Source organism: Macaca fascicularis, chromosome 20, assembly GCF_037993035.2.
Source record: "Macaca fascicularis isolate 582-1 chromosome 20, T2T-MFA8v1.1".
Classification (NCBI taxonomy): Eukaryota; Metazoa; Chordata; class Mammalia; order Primates; family Cercopithecidae; genus Macaca; species Macaca fascicularis.
The window spans coordinates 49355751-49371810 of NC_088394.1; the positions used below are offsets into that span (position 1 = coordinate 49355751).

A 16060-nucleotide genomic window follows, 5' to 3' on the forward strand; every position below is an offset into this window, starting at 1 on the left:
TTCTTAGCTCTAAATCTTCTAACTACATCTCTCCTAGAAAAACAGAACAAAAGCTAATTTGAAGAGGAAAGTGCTCTCTCCTCTCTCAAAACTTTACCTTAAGTTTTTTTTGTTTTGTTTTGTTTTTACCTTGTTTTGTTTTGTTTTTACCTTAAGTTTTTTTACTTCCAAACAGTCCCCCTTCATCTTCACCAGAATCAATATCTTCACAAAAAAAAATCAGTATCTTCCACCTCATCATCATTATCATCTTTTTGTTCCTCTTCTTTTTCTGTTTTCTAAATAGGCCTCCATTTCAGAGAGTTGGGAGAATTTCTCGTCTACCGTGGACTTTTCTCTTGGTTTTCCAAGTCCTTTGTTTTGCACCTTGCTCTGCTGTTCCAATTTGTTGATATCAAAGTCAAGGTCAGAATCCACATCACTGAAAACTGGGCTTTTCCTCAGTTCAAATTTGCTTGAGTTTTTAGCTTTCTTACCCACCTCAGGATTGTCACCACCCATATCTGACACTTCCTCTTTCTCCTCTAAATCTTCTAGGTCCTCCTGGCCACCAGCCTCTTCACGCTTCTGTTCTTCACTCTCTGGGAGAAGACTGATATCTTCATCTCCGTTTCACTAACTGCATTTTGGAAGCGTTGTAAAATTGGTTCATTTTGCATTTCCAGTTGTTGCAAAGTCTGCTCATCATCAAAACTTTCTATCACAAGTTTTTATAAAGGGCTTCCACGGATCCCACTATTCTCTAATTAATTTTATTAAAGTCATAAAGTACTTTTGTTAAAGAAGTGAGCTTTGATGCCAGTCCATCTTGAATCCTATTGGGAGGAATTAAATGAGATTTAGAATTATAGGTAATAATTTCACAGCCCTCTTAATTAAAAGAAAAATAAAAACTCCAACTCTTCTGTGAAATCAAATTTGAATGAAGTATAAGTATAGATGCTGGCCCCAACAACATATAAGCTGATGAGCCACAATGATATATAAAACCTGTCAACCAAGGATTTGTGAATCAGCTGTATAGATTTTAGGCAGGAAAAGCATTATAAATCGACTTGCTTGGAGATATATAGTGAATTAGCCTTAAATTATCAACTCAGCTACATTATACATCACTCCATTCATTCATTCATTCATTCCCTTATTTCTTCAGTGATCAACATTTGCTTTGGCTACAGTGGTCAAGGAAAACCTCTCTTAGATGTGACAGCTTAGATGAAACCTACACATAAGGATAGTTTTATACAGATGGGGTAACATGTACTCCAGGCAGAAGAAACAGCAAGAACAAATTCTCTAAGATGCAATTCAGTTTGGTAAGCCAAAGGAATAAAAAAAAATGAGCATGGCTAGAGTGTGATGGAGGCAGAAGGCGAAGCTGGAGAGACTGAAGGGAGCCAAATTCTGCAGGGCTCAAGGGTAAGAGTTTGCGATTTTAAGTGTAGTAAGAAAACATGAGAAGATTTTTTTTTTTTTTTTTTTTTTTTTGAGACGGAGTCTGGCTCTGTCACCCAGGCTGGAGTGCAATGGCGCGATCTCGGCTCACTGCAAGCTCCGCCTCCCGGGTTTACGCCATTCTCCTGCCTCAGCCTCCCGAGTAGCTGGGACTACAGGCGCCCGCCACCTCGCCCGGCTAGTTTTTTGTATTTTTTAGTAGAGACGGGGTTTCACCGTGTTAGCCAGGATGGTCTCGATCTCCTGACCTCGTGATCCGCCCGTCTCGGCCTCCCAAAGTGCTGGGATTACAGGCTTGAGCCACCGCGCCCGGCCACATGAGAAGATTTTAAGCAGAAGGACGAAATGATGATTTACACGAAGGAAGAAGAAAGGGAGGAAGGAGGAGGAGGAAAGTAGAGTGATTAGAAGGTTGATACAGCATTCCAGGCAAAGGATGATGGTGATTTAAGCTGGAGTTAGAGCAGTGAATATGCTGAGTACAGTTTAGAGGTAGAACTGACAGGATTGCTAAGGAATTAGATACAGAATAAGAGAAAAATGAAGACATCAAAATAGCAGCCTAGTTTTATGTGTGAGCAACTGGAAAGACAGAACTGCCATTTACTGCGATAGGCAAGGCTTGAGTGGTGGAGCATGGGGAAAGGACTTCAGGGGATGGTAGAGTACAGGTGGGTAGAAACAACATTCTACTCTATTTTGGACACAGTGAATTTGCGATGCTGAGGGTACCAAAATTTTAAAAATTGTTAAAAGCCTTACAGTGCGGATATCCCAGTTGTGTGCTACTGAATTCAAACTAAGCTCAGTCTGTAGTTGCTGTGAGCCAGGGACTCAAAGGAGAGGTTGGAGTTAAATGGGTCATAATTTTATAGATCATATTTGAAGTTCTTCAACAAAGTACGCATAAAACGCTTGTGCTGGGAAGAGACATGAAAGTTCTAATTCTCAAGAAGCTTAGTTGGGGTGGACAGACAAGTGACAAGTTTGTACTTTCAATAAAGTATGATGACAGTGAAACACTGAGTGCTTTAGGAGCACATAGGCGGAAGGAGAAACCAACACAGTTTGTGTGTAGGGGGATGGGGGCAGTAATAAGCCTCAAGGGGAGCTTCTAGGCGTTAATAACTGAGGTTACATTCATTTCAATAACATTCAACTGAGAGAGCCATACTGTAAAAATTTTTAACCATTTTGAAAATTTTGATAGCCTAGGAAAGTATAAACTCTGAAATGTGGGGAAGAGTGGTTTACATTTCCCCTTACCTTCCCTTAGCTCCACAATTTGCCAGGAGTCTGCAACTCGCGTCCACGTGCGACCCCAGTCCCACCCGAGCTCGGGATCTGCGCACTTACGTGAGGATGCACTGGTGCCAGCCGGTGGCTTTGCCGACCTCTGTGAGACACTGCTCCAGGGTCTGTCAGCGCCAGGCCCGCGGGGCCACCATGGCTGTCTGCTACTCTGGACACAAGCTGCAAGTAAGACAAGAGAGCCGCTAGGAAACGCACAGCAAGGATGCGCCTAGCGCAACTTGGAGCTCAGAGTGGAAAGTTCTAGGGCTCGCAGGTTCCGGACTCACCCCCAGCGGGAGCCAATGGCAGCGCAAGCGCTTTCGCGTGTGCAGGGGGGCGGGAAACAAAAATTGCCACTGGTCAACTTAAGCGCCTTTGAACTGTCCCCAGACTTCGTTTTGTACTTTTCAGGTGCCCACAAGGGATGGCGCCTCCTGGCTTTAATTTCTGCTTTAGGTAAAGTGGGTGTGTTATATGCAGTAGGAAATCAGCGGCCTTTGCCACGCCCCCTGCTGGGTGGGGTCGCTCCGCCCCGCCCCGCCCCGCCCCGCCCCGCCCCGCCCTGCCCTGCCCTCCAGGGCGCAGCTGGCTGGGTCAGCCGCTACTGGGGTCGCAGTGGAGATGGCGGGCGTGCTGAAGGCTGCGGCCGCCGACGTCTCTAGGTGAATACCGGGAGCCAGTGAAGGTCGCTGTGGGTAGGGCACGTGGGAACGGAGGCCAGGGGGAGAAGGAGGCCTCAAGGTGGTCAAAGCACCTTGATGATGCATTCTGTCCCCCGGGGCGCGTTCCACGGCTGCTGCTGGCACCTAGGCAGAGGGTACCTTCCAGAAACACCTCAGCTTAGCTCGGGGATGGCCTCGTGCGTGAGTCCCACTGCCACTTGGGAGCTGTGCGCCCTGGGCGCTGCACCTTCCAGTATGTGGGCCGTTGAGGCGGGGGATCTTGCCCAGCGGGTCCGGCAGGGCAGGGACGGAAGTAAATGGAAGCCCGTAGGTAAGTGTTATTTTACCGGGCACCCATAAAGAGGCTGGGGAGAAACCAGAAAGGAGAGCAAGTCTTGTTAAAGAAAAAAAAATTCAGCTGAACTGCAAGCATGACCAGCATTCTGTTGGGAACACTCAAAGAAAGGTCAGTGTTGTGAGGAATACAGAAGGAGTTACTTTTCCACGTTCCCTAGTAAGTTTATCATCGCGTGCATAAATGGAAAGATAAAGCATGTGGATTTAGAAACTTACTTGATTTCTCTCTTCCTTCATTTTTTTAATTGTCTAGATAGAATAAGTTATGACAGAAACTAGAGTTTTCTGAGTCTCACTTTCTTTTCATCCTTTTTTTCCTCTTTCTCCTTTTATAAGAGGCAAGTGTTTCCCTTAATCTGAGATTACGTGCCAAGTGGTAAAGGCCCAGAGTTACTCCGGGACATTCGTGATAAATCCTTCTAGCACCAGAGCCCACATTCTTAACCATGAGGCATACTCACTTCTTAGGTGATACACAAAATCGGAAGGTGAAAATATAAATAAAAAAATGAATATTCGGGAAAAGGTATTTTTATATCTGTATTTTTAGAACTGCACACTTTAATGATTGACGGTTTGGGAAGAGTATGACTTCCAACAGGCCATATACTTACTGCAAGAACTGAATGCAGATAAAGATGCATTTTTGTTTTGCAACTTACACTTCTTGGCATAAAGTAAAGGAAAAATGAAAATAGTGTATTCCAAAAACTGATTTTGATTTGTCCTGTTAAGTTACTTGAAACTTCATGGCTCCATTTGTGTGTGTGTGTGGTCGAATATATGTAAAGTAAAATTTAGCATTTTAACATTTTTGAGTGTATAATTCAGTGGCTTTAACTACACTCACTTTGTTGTGCAACAGTCACCACCACCCCTCTCCCGAGCTTTTTCATCTCACCAGAACTGAAACTCTGTTCCCATTACACAACACCTGCCCATTCTCCTCTGACCCAGCTCTTGGCAACCACTGTTCTACCTTCTCTGTGAATGTGACTACTCTAGGTGCCTCATATGTGGAATCATATACTGTTTTTCTTTTCTGTGTTTGGCTTGTTTCACTTAGCATAATGCCGTCAAGTTTCATCCATATTGTAGCATGTGTCAGAATTTACTCTTTTCTTTTTTTCTTTTTTTGAGAATGAGTTTCACTTTTGTTGCCCAGGGTGGAGTGCACGATCCCAGCTCATCGCAAACTCTGCCTCCCTGGTTCAAGCAATTCTCCTGCCTCAGCCTCCCAAAGAGCTGGGATTACAGGCATGCACCAGCACACCTGGCTAATTTTGTATTTTTTGTGGAGACCGGGTTTCTCCATGTTGGTCAGGCTAGTCTTAAACTCCCGACCTCAGGTGATCCGCCTGCCTCAGCCTCCCAAGTTGCTGGGATTAGCAACCACGCCTTTTTTATTAACACTTTTGTTCTTAAGTATCTTATGCATTTATCCACACATGGTTGTACACTGTATTTTATTCATGCAAAGCAACCTTTATTGGAATAATTGGAATAATCACAAATTATACATTATGGTATTCAAAATAATGCAATTCTGCTGCACCACTCTGAAATGGGAGGCAGAGAGACCTAAAACTGAAGAGCTGTGAATTTCTACCAATTGAGGGCCAACCTGAAATAAAAATACCTTTAAAAAGTTAGCCTGATTGTCAGTAATCATTTCATAATTTATACATATATTAAAGCATACATTGCATACATTGTATTCATTGAAGATATATAATTTCTATGAGTCCTCATACCTCAAGCTGGAAAAATATTACTACAAGTCAAAGGAGAAAATATAATAATTAAAAGTTCAATTCACAACAAACTTTTCAGAACACATTTTTATCAGATATAAAGCTCTGTTTCATTTTAACTCCTTTTTTCAGGGTTCTCCATCCAGTTTGCTTGGTCTACACAGTTTCACCTTTGGATTTTTATTGTTGGATCATCTCTTCTTTTTTTCTTTCTTTCTTTTTTTTTTTTTTGAGGTAAAATTTACATGACAAAATTAATCCTTTAAAAATGTACAATTTAACCGCAATGATCACATTCACTGGGTTTATGTGACCATCACCTTTGTCTATTTCAAAACATTTTCACTGGCCGAGTGCAGTGGCTCACGCCTCTGGTCCTAGCACTTTGGGAGGCAAAGAAAGGAGGATTGCTTGAGGCCAAGAGTTCAAGACAAGACCAACATGGCAAAACCTTGACTCTAAAAAAATACAAAAATTAGCCGGGCATGGTGGTACATGCTTATAGTTCCAGCTACTCAGGAGGCTGAGGCCAGAGGATCACCTGAACCTGGGAGGTCACGGTTGCAGTGAGCCATTATCATGCCACTGCACTCCAGCCTGGGCGACAGAACAAGACTCCGTCTAAAAAAAAAAAAAAAAGAAAGAAAAAAGATGTGTTTTATGTGATCTTTTATCTTGAAGACCAGGAAGAGTTTATCTTTAAATGTCCCATTTTACTTCATGTGCCCTTAAGTACACAATTGTAACTTACTCTTCACCTTTTTTTTTTTATCCTAGTACGTGGATAGTTATGTTGATATATTTGTTTTTCGCCATAGCAAGTTTTGATGTGCATTCTTGTCAATATTGTTTGGTTCAAAAATCTATAAAGGCTAATGATTTTACTAGCTTATGACTTAAAGTTTACTGTTTCAGGAGAATTTTCCCAAATACTCAGTTGACTCAAGTTTATTTCAGCATAAATTTCTTGCAACATACTTTTAAATATTATCTCTTATTAGTTTATGCCATTGTTTTATTACTTTTTTCCTGGGACTCCAATTTTGTGAATAGTGCCTTTGCTTAACTTTGATTTCTACCACTTCTCTGTGACCTCTTTTTTCCTTATGTCATTTTCATTCTCCCGGTTGTTTTTCTACCTTTCTTCAATGCTAGTCGTTATTTTTTCATTTGAGTCTATTCTCTTTTGTGACCTCGTGGTTCTCTTTTTCTTTAGAAGGTAACTTTTTCTTTCTTTCATTTCTCTTCCAGCTTTAATTAACTATATTTTCATTTCCTTATGTTTTTGCCCATTTTTGTTCTTATTTTTTAGATATCAGGTCGTGACAGTACTTATCAGTTCAACTACACCAAGGTTTCTGAAGACAATGGTGTCTCCACCCAAGCAGGTTGTAAATAAATTCCAGATAGAATCTGACATCACCCTGGAGGAATTCTAACTTCACACTGTTGAGTGTGAAGTCAATACAACATCACAAATTTACCAAGGTGGCTTCAGAGTAAACCAGCTTTACCCAGCACATTTGAAAAAAAAGACACATTTATTCAGGGTCATGATCAGACTATTACATTTAGCAATCAACAGCATGAGTGCAAAAAAAAAATCTACATTAAAACCCTTCGTTGGAATGTTTTACACTTTCCACATAATAGAAACTAAAATAACCTTTTTTACAATTAGTTGAAAATACAGTCCTCGAGTTTTTTGCCCATACACATAAGTATTTGTCTAAAACATGTTTTAATATGTCTTAACATGGACATAAAATATGTCTTAACGTGGACAGCTTAACCTAAAAGCCTGAGTCAAAAGGTGAAAGTTACAGAAGACTCTGGGAGGGAAACGTGCAAAAATAGGTACAAAATGCCTTTTAACATAGGTCAGTGGGGAAAACAAGGGCTTAGGTAACAGGGCAGCTAATGGGCCTAGTGGATTAAAATGTTCACTTTATTCCTGAAACCCAGACTGGCTGCTGTAAGTTGATCTGGTGCCTTGGTCATTCGTGGCTTCTTTCTTCTATGTCAGCTCTGTCTTCTCTATGCTTCCTCTGGAGGAGGAAGCCTTGACACAATTACACATGGATTGTGTTGTTTTTTTTTTAACTTCTGAAATTCTATCTTAATTACTCAGCTGATTTGTGCTCCTTTTTAGAAAAGGGAAAATGGATTAGCATTTAATAAGCACCTACTGTTAGGTACTTCTAGAGACTTTATCACTTCCTATCTTTATTTCTTAGGGGAACTGTAAAAAGTAGTTAATTATTTCTGTTTTGAAGGTGAGGGAAAATTTAGAGATATTAAGTGCTCATGGTCACAAGATGTTAAGTTGTAACTAATAAGTAATTTGTGGGAAAATATTTTGAAGATATTTAAATTTCTTTTTATCAAAATTTTAACCACTACCTATAGCATTCCTATATAATGATTCCTGTGTAAGCCAGTTATTACGATGAAGACTGAAAAATGGTGACTTTTAAAATACTATTCTTTCTACATTTGTAATTATTTCTTCTATGAGTAAGAACTTTCCCTTCTACTTCATTTATTTATTTTTTATATCGGTAGGCACTCATGGATCTTTATTTTATTCAATAGGTTATGACATGTTACTATTATTATTGATTTTAATGCTGAAATTACCCAGATTTCTTCCATAGGAGTCCATTCAAATTGGCTTCTATATCCTTTTGACATATACCTATTATTTTTATTGTTTCCTTATTTTTATTTTTATTTTTTGCACAACGAGATATTTTAGGCTTATTTTGTTCTTTCCCTGTCCCAGCCCTGGAATCTGCCATTTCTCCAAAGAGCTTTGATTCCTTTTTGTGGTGAATGGAATTGTTGAAACCAAATCTGGGTGCTAGGTGTACACATTGCCACTACGGTATCATTGCTTATCTCTCCCAGGGAACAAATCTGTATAAACATGCCTACACACATACATATGTATGCACACATATCTGTGTCTGTCTATAAAAAACATTAATTCATGCTGAGACTAGTCTAGTACCATGGAGTTCATTCCTCTCCTTCCTGGCTGCATGTGTTAGTCCTTTCTTCAAAATGGAGAACCTGGCTCCCATTATCCTAAATATATTTACTCATTTGCTCAATCGTAGAATCCTAGTTTTTCTTTTAACCCATATGCCTGGCCTATGGAAAGCAAACCTACTAACTATAATTTAGCATTTGTGTATGATTATCATCTTTTTTTTTTTTTTTTTTGAGATGGAGTCTCGCTCTGTCACCCAGGCTGGAGTGCAGTGGCTTGGTCTCGGCTCACTGCAAGCTCCGCCTCCCGGGTTCACACCATTCTCCTCCTCAGCCTCCTTGGGACTACAGGCACCCAAGACCGTGCCCGGCTATTTTTTTTTTTTTTTTGTATTTTTGTAGAGACGGGGTTTCACTGTGTTAGCCAGGATGGTCTCGATCTCCTGACCTCGTGATACACCCGCCTCGGCCTCCCAAAGTGCTGAGATTACAGGCGTGAGCCACTGCACCTGGCCTGTAATATAGTTTTGTTCGTATTCTGGTTATGGGCTGGATTGTATCACCCCAAAATTCATATGTTGAAGCCCTAAATGCTAGTACCTCAAAATGTGACTGTGTTTGGAGATAGGGTTTTTAATGAGGTAAGTAAATCAAAAGGAGGCTGGTAGGGTGGGCCCTAATCCAGTCTGACTAGTGTCCTTATAAGAGGAAATTTGGACTCAGGCACCCACAGAGGGAAGACCATCTGCAAGCCAAGGAGAGACCCCTCAGAAGAAACCAAGCCTGCCAACACCCTATCTGGTACTGCCAGTTTCCAGAACTGTGACACAACTGGGTAACTGTTATTTAAGCTGCCCAGGCTGTGGTGTTCTGTTATAGCAGCAACAGCCCAGGCTAACTAATACAATTCCATTTAGAAATGTCCCTCTGTTCTTCATGATTTTTTAAAATTATATGTGACGTTAATAAGAATCCAGAATTCAGAATTACACAAAAACAATTCATATGGAATTATCATTCCCCCTTTCTCCTTCCATTTCTTCCTCATCCAATCCACTCCTATAGGTAGTCTCATTAGATTCAGTTTCATTTTTTTATTTTTCCTTGCAAAAATTAGCTAATACATGTAAATTTTGTTGATGCTTCGTTTCATACAAAAGGTAGTATCCTGTAATTTTTTTGCATTTTACTTATTTCACCTAGCTGTATCCTAGAAATCACTGCATATGAATTCCATGAAATTTTGCTTATTCATTTTTATAGTATCATAGTATGCATTGAGTATGATATTAGTTTGCTAGGGCTGCCATAATTAAGTACCACAAACTGGGTTGCTTAGCAGAAATTTATTCTCTCATAATTCTGCAGCTAGAAGTCTGAGACCAGGGTGTTAGCAGGGTTTGTTCCTTCTGAGGTCCTTCTGAGAGAATGTGTTCTGTGCTTCTGTCCTAGCTTATGGTGGTTTGCTGACAGTACCATTCTTTGGGTTGTAGACACATCACTCCAGTCTTTGCCTTTATCTTCACGTGACTTTTTTTTCTGTGCACGTGGCTGTTCTGTGTCCAGTTTTCCCCTTCTTAAAAAGATACCAGTCATATCGGATTAGGGCTCTCCCTGATCACTTCATCTTAACCATCTGCAAAGACCCTGTTTCCAAACAAGGTCACATGTACAGGTACTGGGTGTTAGGACTCTAACATCCTTTTGGAAGACGTAGTCTACCCATAACATACCTTATTCAACCATTCTATAGAAGAGCATTTAGGTTATTTTCAATATTCTGAAATTCTAGACACACTGCATGTTGTCCACATGTATTTTCATATTATTCAATGTGTGCCTTTCTGCTTCTGTACCTTTCAGAAGTGTGTTTAAGTTTTCATCACAAAGTTTTTGTGCATTTCTAATTAACCTTTTTCCCAAATTACTTTTTGCTACTGTAATGGGATTTTTGTAGTGTTATTTTTTCTAACTTATTAATTGTATGTTTGAAGACTATTGATATTTGTTGATTAACTTTTTATCATTTTACCTTACTGAATTTATTGTTTGAGCTACTTTTATCTTTTTATTGTTAGGGCTTCTAGATATGCTGTCACATCACTTGCAAAAAGGAATTGCTTTATGTTATATTTTTCAATTCATATATGCCTCTGATTGATTTCTTGAATCTGAGTTTATTTCCATGTTGATCTTGTATGCTCATATTGCTGAAATCACTTATTAGTTGAATGAATTATTTTGAAGATCCTTTGGGATTTTCCCCATAGTTCCTTATATTATTTCCAAATAGGGACAGTTTTACATCTTCCTTTATAATCTGTATGTTTTTTTTTCTTGACTTACCATGCTTGCTAGAAATTCCAGTACCATATTGAATAATAGTGGTGAAAAGTGGACATCCTTGTGTTTTCCTTATCTTAGGCAGAACACATACATTCTTTCTTTAAATATTATGTTACCTATAGGTTTGGGGTAGATGTTCTTTATCAAGTTGTGTAAGTTCTACGCTGTTGATAATTTTCTGAGCATTTTTATCATAAATAAGTATTGAGTTTTATCGAACGCTTTTTCTACATCAGTGAGTATGATCATGTGATTTTTCTTTTCTGACATGTTTGTATGGTTAATTACATAGATTTTTAAAATATTGAACCAGCTTTGAATCTATGGAAGGAATCCCCCTTGGTCATGCCATTTGATTCTTTTGTAAAATGTTGAACAATATATATTTGCTTGCATTTTGCTAAGAGATTTTGCATCTAAATATAGAGAGATATTGGTCTATTGTTTTGTGTGTTTTTTTTTGTTTTTCTGGTCTTTGCTTAATTTTGGTATTAAGGTTACTGGTCTCATTAAATACATGGGAAGCAGTCTCCTTTTCTATTTCCAGGAAGGCATTGTGTAGAATTGGTGTTAATTCTTTAAGCATTTGGTAGAGTTTGGCAGTAAATCTGTCTGTGACTGGAGATTTCCTTTTGGGAGTTTTTAAATTATGAATTTGACCTGCTTTTTTATTTTATTTTTTATTTTTTTGAGATGGAGTCTCACTCTGTCACCCAGGCTGGAGTGCAGTGGCATGATCTCAGCTCACTGCAACCTCTGCCTCCCAGGTTCAAGCGATTCTCCTGCCTCAGCCTCCTCAGTAACAGGGACTCCAGGCATGCGTCACCACACCTGGCTAATTTTTTTTATTTTTCGTAGAGAAGGGGTTTCCCCATGTTGGCCAGGTGGGTCAAGAACTCCTGACCTCAAGTGATCTGCCTGCCTCGGCCTCCTAGAGTGCTGGGATTATAGGCATGAGCCACTCCACCTGGCCTGTTGTGTTTTTTAGAAACAGGGGCTTGCTCTGTGGCCTAAGCTGCAGTGCAGTGATGTGATTATAGCTCACTGCAGCCTCAAACTCCTGGGCTCAAACAACCCTCTCACCTCAGCCTCTCAAAGTGCTGGGATTATAGGCATGAGCCACTGTGCCTGGCCTTGATTTTCTTAATAATTTTCTTAATAATTTCTTAATAATTATTTGAGTAGTGCTATTTAAATTGTTTATTTCCTAATAATAGATGTTTGTGGTTATTTGTGTTTTTTGAGAAATTAGCCCATTTCATCTTACTTGTCAGGTTTATTGTATCTGGAGAATTATTCATTATATTTCCATAATATAATTTTTATATCTTCATGATCTGTGGTTATATCCCCTGGTGCATTCCTAATGTTGGTGATTTGTGTCTTCTCTCTTATTATTTCTATTAGTCATATTAGAGGTTTATCAATTTTACTGGTCTTTTAAAAAATGCTTTTTTTTCATTTTCCTCTATTTTTCTGTTTTCAATTTCGTGATCTCATTTGTATTGTTTTTTGCTTGCTTTGGTGTTGCAGGAAGTCAGGGACCCCGAATGGAGGTACCGACCGGCTGAAGCCACAGCAGAAGAACATAAATTGTGAAGATTTTATGGACATTTATTAGTTCCCCAAATTAACACTTTTATAATTTCTTATGCCTGTCTTTACTGCAATCTCTGAACACAAATTGTGAAGATTTCATGGACATTTATCACTTCTCCAATCAATACTCTTATAATTTCCTATGCCTGTCTTTAATAATTTCTTGTGCCTGTCTTTACTTTAATCCATACTCTTAAAATTTCGTATTCCTGTCTTTAATTTCCTATGCCTGTCTTTACTTTAATCCTGTCATCTTTGTAAGCTGAGGATGTATGTCGCCTCAGGACCCTGTGATGATTGCATTATGTGCACAAATTGTTTACAAAGCATGTGTGTTTGAACAATATGAAATCTGGGCACCTTGAAAAGAATAGGATAACAGTGATTTTCAGGGAACAAGGGAGATAACCATAAAGTCTAACTGCCTACTGGGCCGGGCAGAACAGAGTCATATTTCTCTTCTTACAGAAAGCGAGTAGGAGAAATATCACTGAATTGTCTTCTCAGCAAGGAATAGTCCTGGGAAAGGAATGTGTTCCCAAGGGGAGGTCTCTAAAATGGCCACTCTGGGAGTGTCTGTCTTATGTGGTTGAAGACAAGGGATGAAATATGCCCTGGTCTCCTGCAGCTCCCTCAGCCTTGCTAGGATTAGGAAATTCCAGCCTGGCAAATTCTAGTCAGACCGGTTGTCTGCTCTAAAACCCTGTTTCCTGTTAAGATGTTTATCAAGACAGTGCATGCCCAGTGGGACATGGAACCTCATCAGTAATTCTAATTTCGCCCTGGCCTTGTGATCTCACTTTGCCCTTCTGCCCTTGTAATCTTTTATTGCCCCTTAAAGCATGTGATATTTGTGATTTACTCTCTGTTCTTACCCTCCTCCCCTTTTGAAATTTCTAATGAAAACTTGCTGGTTTTGTGGCTCAAGGGGCATCACAGAACCTGCCAATATGTGATGTCACCCCCGGAGGCCCAGCTGTAAAATTTATCTCTTTGTACTCTTTCTCTTTATTTCTCAGACCAGCGGACACTTAGGGAAAATAGAAAAGAACCTACACTGAAATATTGGGGGCTGGTTCCCCCAATACTTTGGTTTTATTTTTCTTTTTGTTTTATTTTCTGTATGTGGAAGCTTCAAGTATTGATTTGAAATGTTTTCTAATATAAGCATTTAGTGCTATAAATTTCCCTCACAGCTCTTGTATACTGGTATATCACACATTTTTATGTGCTGTATTTTCATTTGATTCTAGGTAGATATTTTTGTTATTCTTTGTTTGTTTCTATTTCTCATGAGATTAGACTTCTTCTTTGACCCATGGATTATTTTGAAGGGAGTTGATTAGTTTCTAAGTGTTAGGAAATTTTCCAGTTACCTTTTTCCTATTGATTTCTAATTTGGTCCTATTTTGGTTAGAAAGCATACTCTGTATGATTTCAGTTTTTTTAAAGTCACAGGACATAATCCCAAAAGTCCCTGTGGACCTATCTCTTCTATTTTTGTCTCCCTTCTCTCTGTTGGTCAGGGTAGTTTCTATTTTCAGGTTCACTGGTTCTCTCCTCTCTCCTTTCCACTCTGTTGTAGAGCCTGTCTATTGAGCTATTTATTTCAATTCTTTCATTTTGTTTTGAAATTTATTTGAGATGGAATCTTGCTCTGTCGCCCAGGCTGGAGTGCAGTGGCATGATCTCTGCTTACTGCAACCTCCACCTCCCAGGCTCAAGTGATTCTCCTGCCTCAGCCTCCCAAGCAGTTGGGATTGTAGGCACCTGCCACCACACCTGGCTAATTTTTATATTTTTAGTAGAGACAAGGATTCATGATGTTGGCCAGGCTGGTCTCAAACTCCTGATCTCAGGTGATCTGCCCACCATGGCCTCTCAAAGTGCTGGGATTCAGGTGCAATTATTTCATGTTTTTATTTATTTATTTATTTATTTATTTATTTATTTATTTATTTATTTTTAGATGGAGTCTTGCACTGTTGCCCAGGCTGGAGTGCAGTGGTGCGGTCTTGGCTCACTGCAAGCTCCACCTCCCAGGTTCACGCCATTCTCCTTCCTCAGCCTCCTGAGCCAACAGGACTACAGGTGCCAGCCACCATGTCCAGCTAATTTTTTTGTAATTTTAGTATAGAAAGGGTTTCACCATGTTAGCCAGGATAGTCTGGATCTCCTGACCTTGTGATCTGCCTGCCTCAGCCTCCCAAAGTGCTGGGATTACAGGCATGAGCCACAGTGCCCAGCCTCATGTTTTTATTCTTAAAATTTTTATTTGATTTTTCGTTATCTTCTATTTTACTTCTATTTTTCTACCTTTTCTTTTGATTCAAGCATTTATGTAGTTGCTCACTGGAGCCTTTTCATGGGATGTGCTTTAAAATTCTCTTGTTAGAGAGCCCTGGGTGGTGGGGTGCGTGTGGAAGTCTGCCTCCCTGCCCCCTCCTTAGCTGAAGGCGGTGGGGATGGAGCCACATTTTTTTCCCTCGGTGTTTTCCTAGAGCTGGGTGGTTACTGTCTAAAAGTTTTCTGGCTTGTTAGGCTGATCCTTTACTGGGGCTTTTTTTTTTTTTTTTTTTTTTTTTTTTTTTTTTACCATTACCAGGTTGATTACCATTTCCAGGTTGATTCTTCTTCAGCTGCAACTATAGAATACATGAGATGACAAAACCACCCAAGTCTCAGGGGCCCTAGCCAGCCTGCCTTTCTCCACCTTTCATATTCATCTTATGTTTGTTTTTTGGTTTTTTTAATGTCAATTTTTTTATTTTTTATTTTTTTTAATTATACATATGTTCTAGGGTACATGTGCACAACGTGCAGGATTGTTACATATGTATACATGTGCCATGTCGGTGTGCTGCACCCATTAACTCGTCATTTACGTTAGGTATATCTCCTAATGCTATCCCTCCCCCCTCCCCCCACCCCACAATAGGCCCTGGTGTGTGATGTTCCCCTTCCTGTGTCCAAGTGATCTCATTGTTCAATTCCCACCTATAAGTGAGAACATGCGGTGTTTGGTTTTCTGTTCTTGCGATAGTTTGCTGAGAATGATGGTTTCCAGCTGCATCCATGTCCCTACAAAGGACACAAACTCATCCTTTTTTATGGCTGCATGGTATTCCATGGTGTATATGTGCCACATTTTCTTAATCCAGCCTGTCATTAATGAACATTTGGGTTGATTCCAAGTCTTTACTATTGTGAATAGTGCTGCAATAAGTATACGTGTGCATGTGTCTTTATAGCAGCATGACTTATAATCCTTTGGGTATATCCCCAGTAATGGGATGACTGGGTCAAATGGTATTTCCAGTTCTAGATCCTTGAGGAATCACCACACTGTTTTCCACAATGGTTGAACTAGTTTACAGTCCCACCAACAGTGTAAAAGTGTTCCTATTTCTCCACATCCTCTCCAGCACCTATTGTTTCCTGACTTTTTAATGATTGCCATTATAACTGGTATGAGATGGTATCTCATTGTGGTTTTGATTTGCATTTCTCTGATGGCAAGTGATGATGAGCATTTTTTCATGTGTCTGTTGGCTGCATAAATGTCTTCTTTTGAGAAGTAGCTGTTCATATTCTTTGCCC

At 39.7% G+C, this 16060-nt stretch overlaps 1 protein-coding gene and 1 pseudogene across 4 annotated transcripts in view; one reads left to right on the forward strand and one right to left on the reverse strand.

Annotated features, from left to right (window-relative positions):
- Positions 1-266: 266 nt before the first annotated feature.
- On the reverse strand, positions 267-3033 carry LOC102115107 (uncharacterized; annotated as a pseudogene). Its single transcript, XR_010583714.2, has 2 exons — positions 2722-3033; positions 267-815 (listed from the first exon to the last, which is right to left on the reverse strand). The product of XR_010583714.2 is annotated as an uncharacterized protein (transcript).
- A 311-nt stretch (positions 3034-3344) lies between these two features.
- Positions 3345-16060, forward strand: part of RBL2 (RB transcriptional corepressor like 2) — a 132503-nt gene continuing 119787 nt past the window's right edge. For all 3 annotated transcript variants that reach the window (XM_015442990.3, XM_074026684.1, XM_074026686.1), the window contains exon 1: positions 3345-3410. The gene's annotated coding sequence lies outside the window, so the exon portion shown is untranslated. The remainder of the gene's footprint in view (positions 3411-16060) is intronic.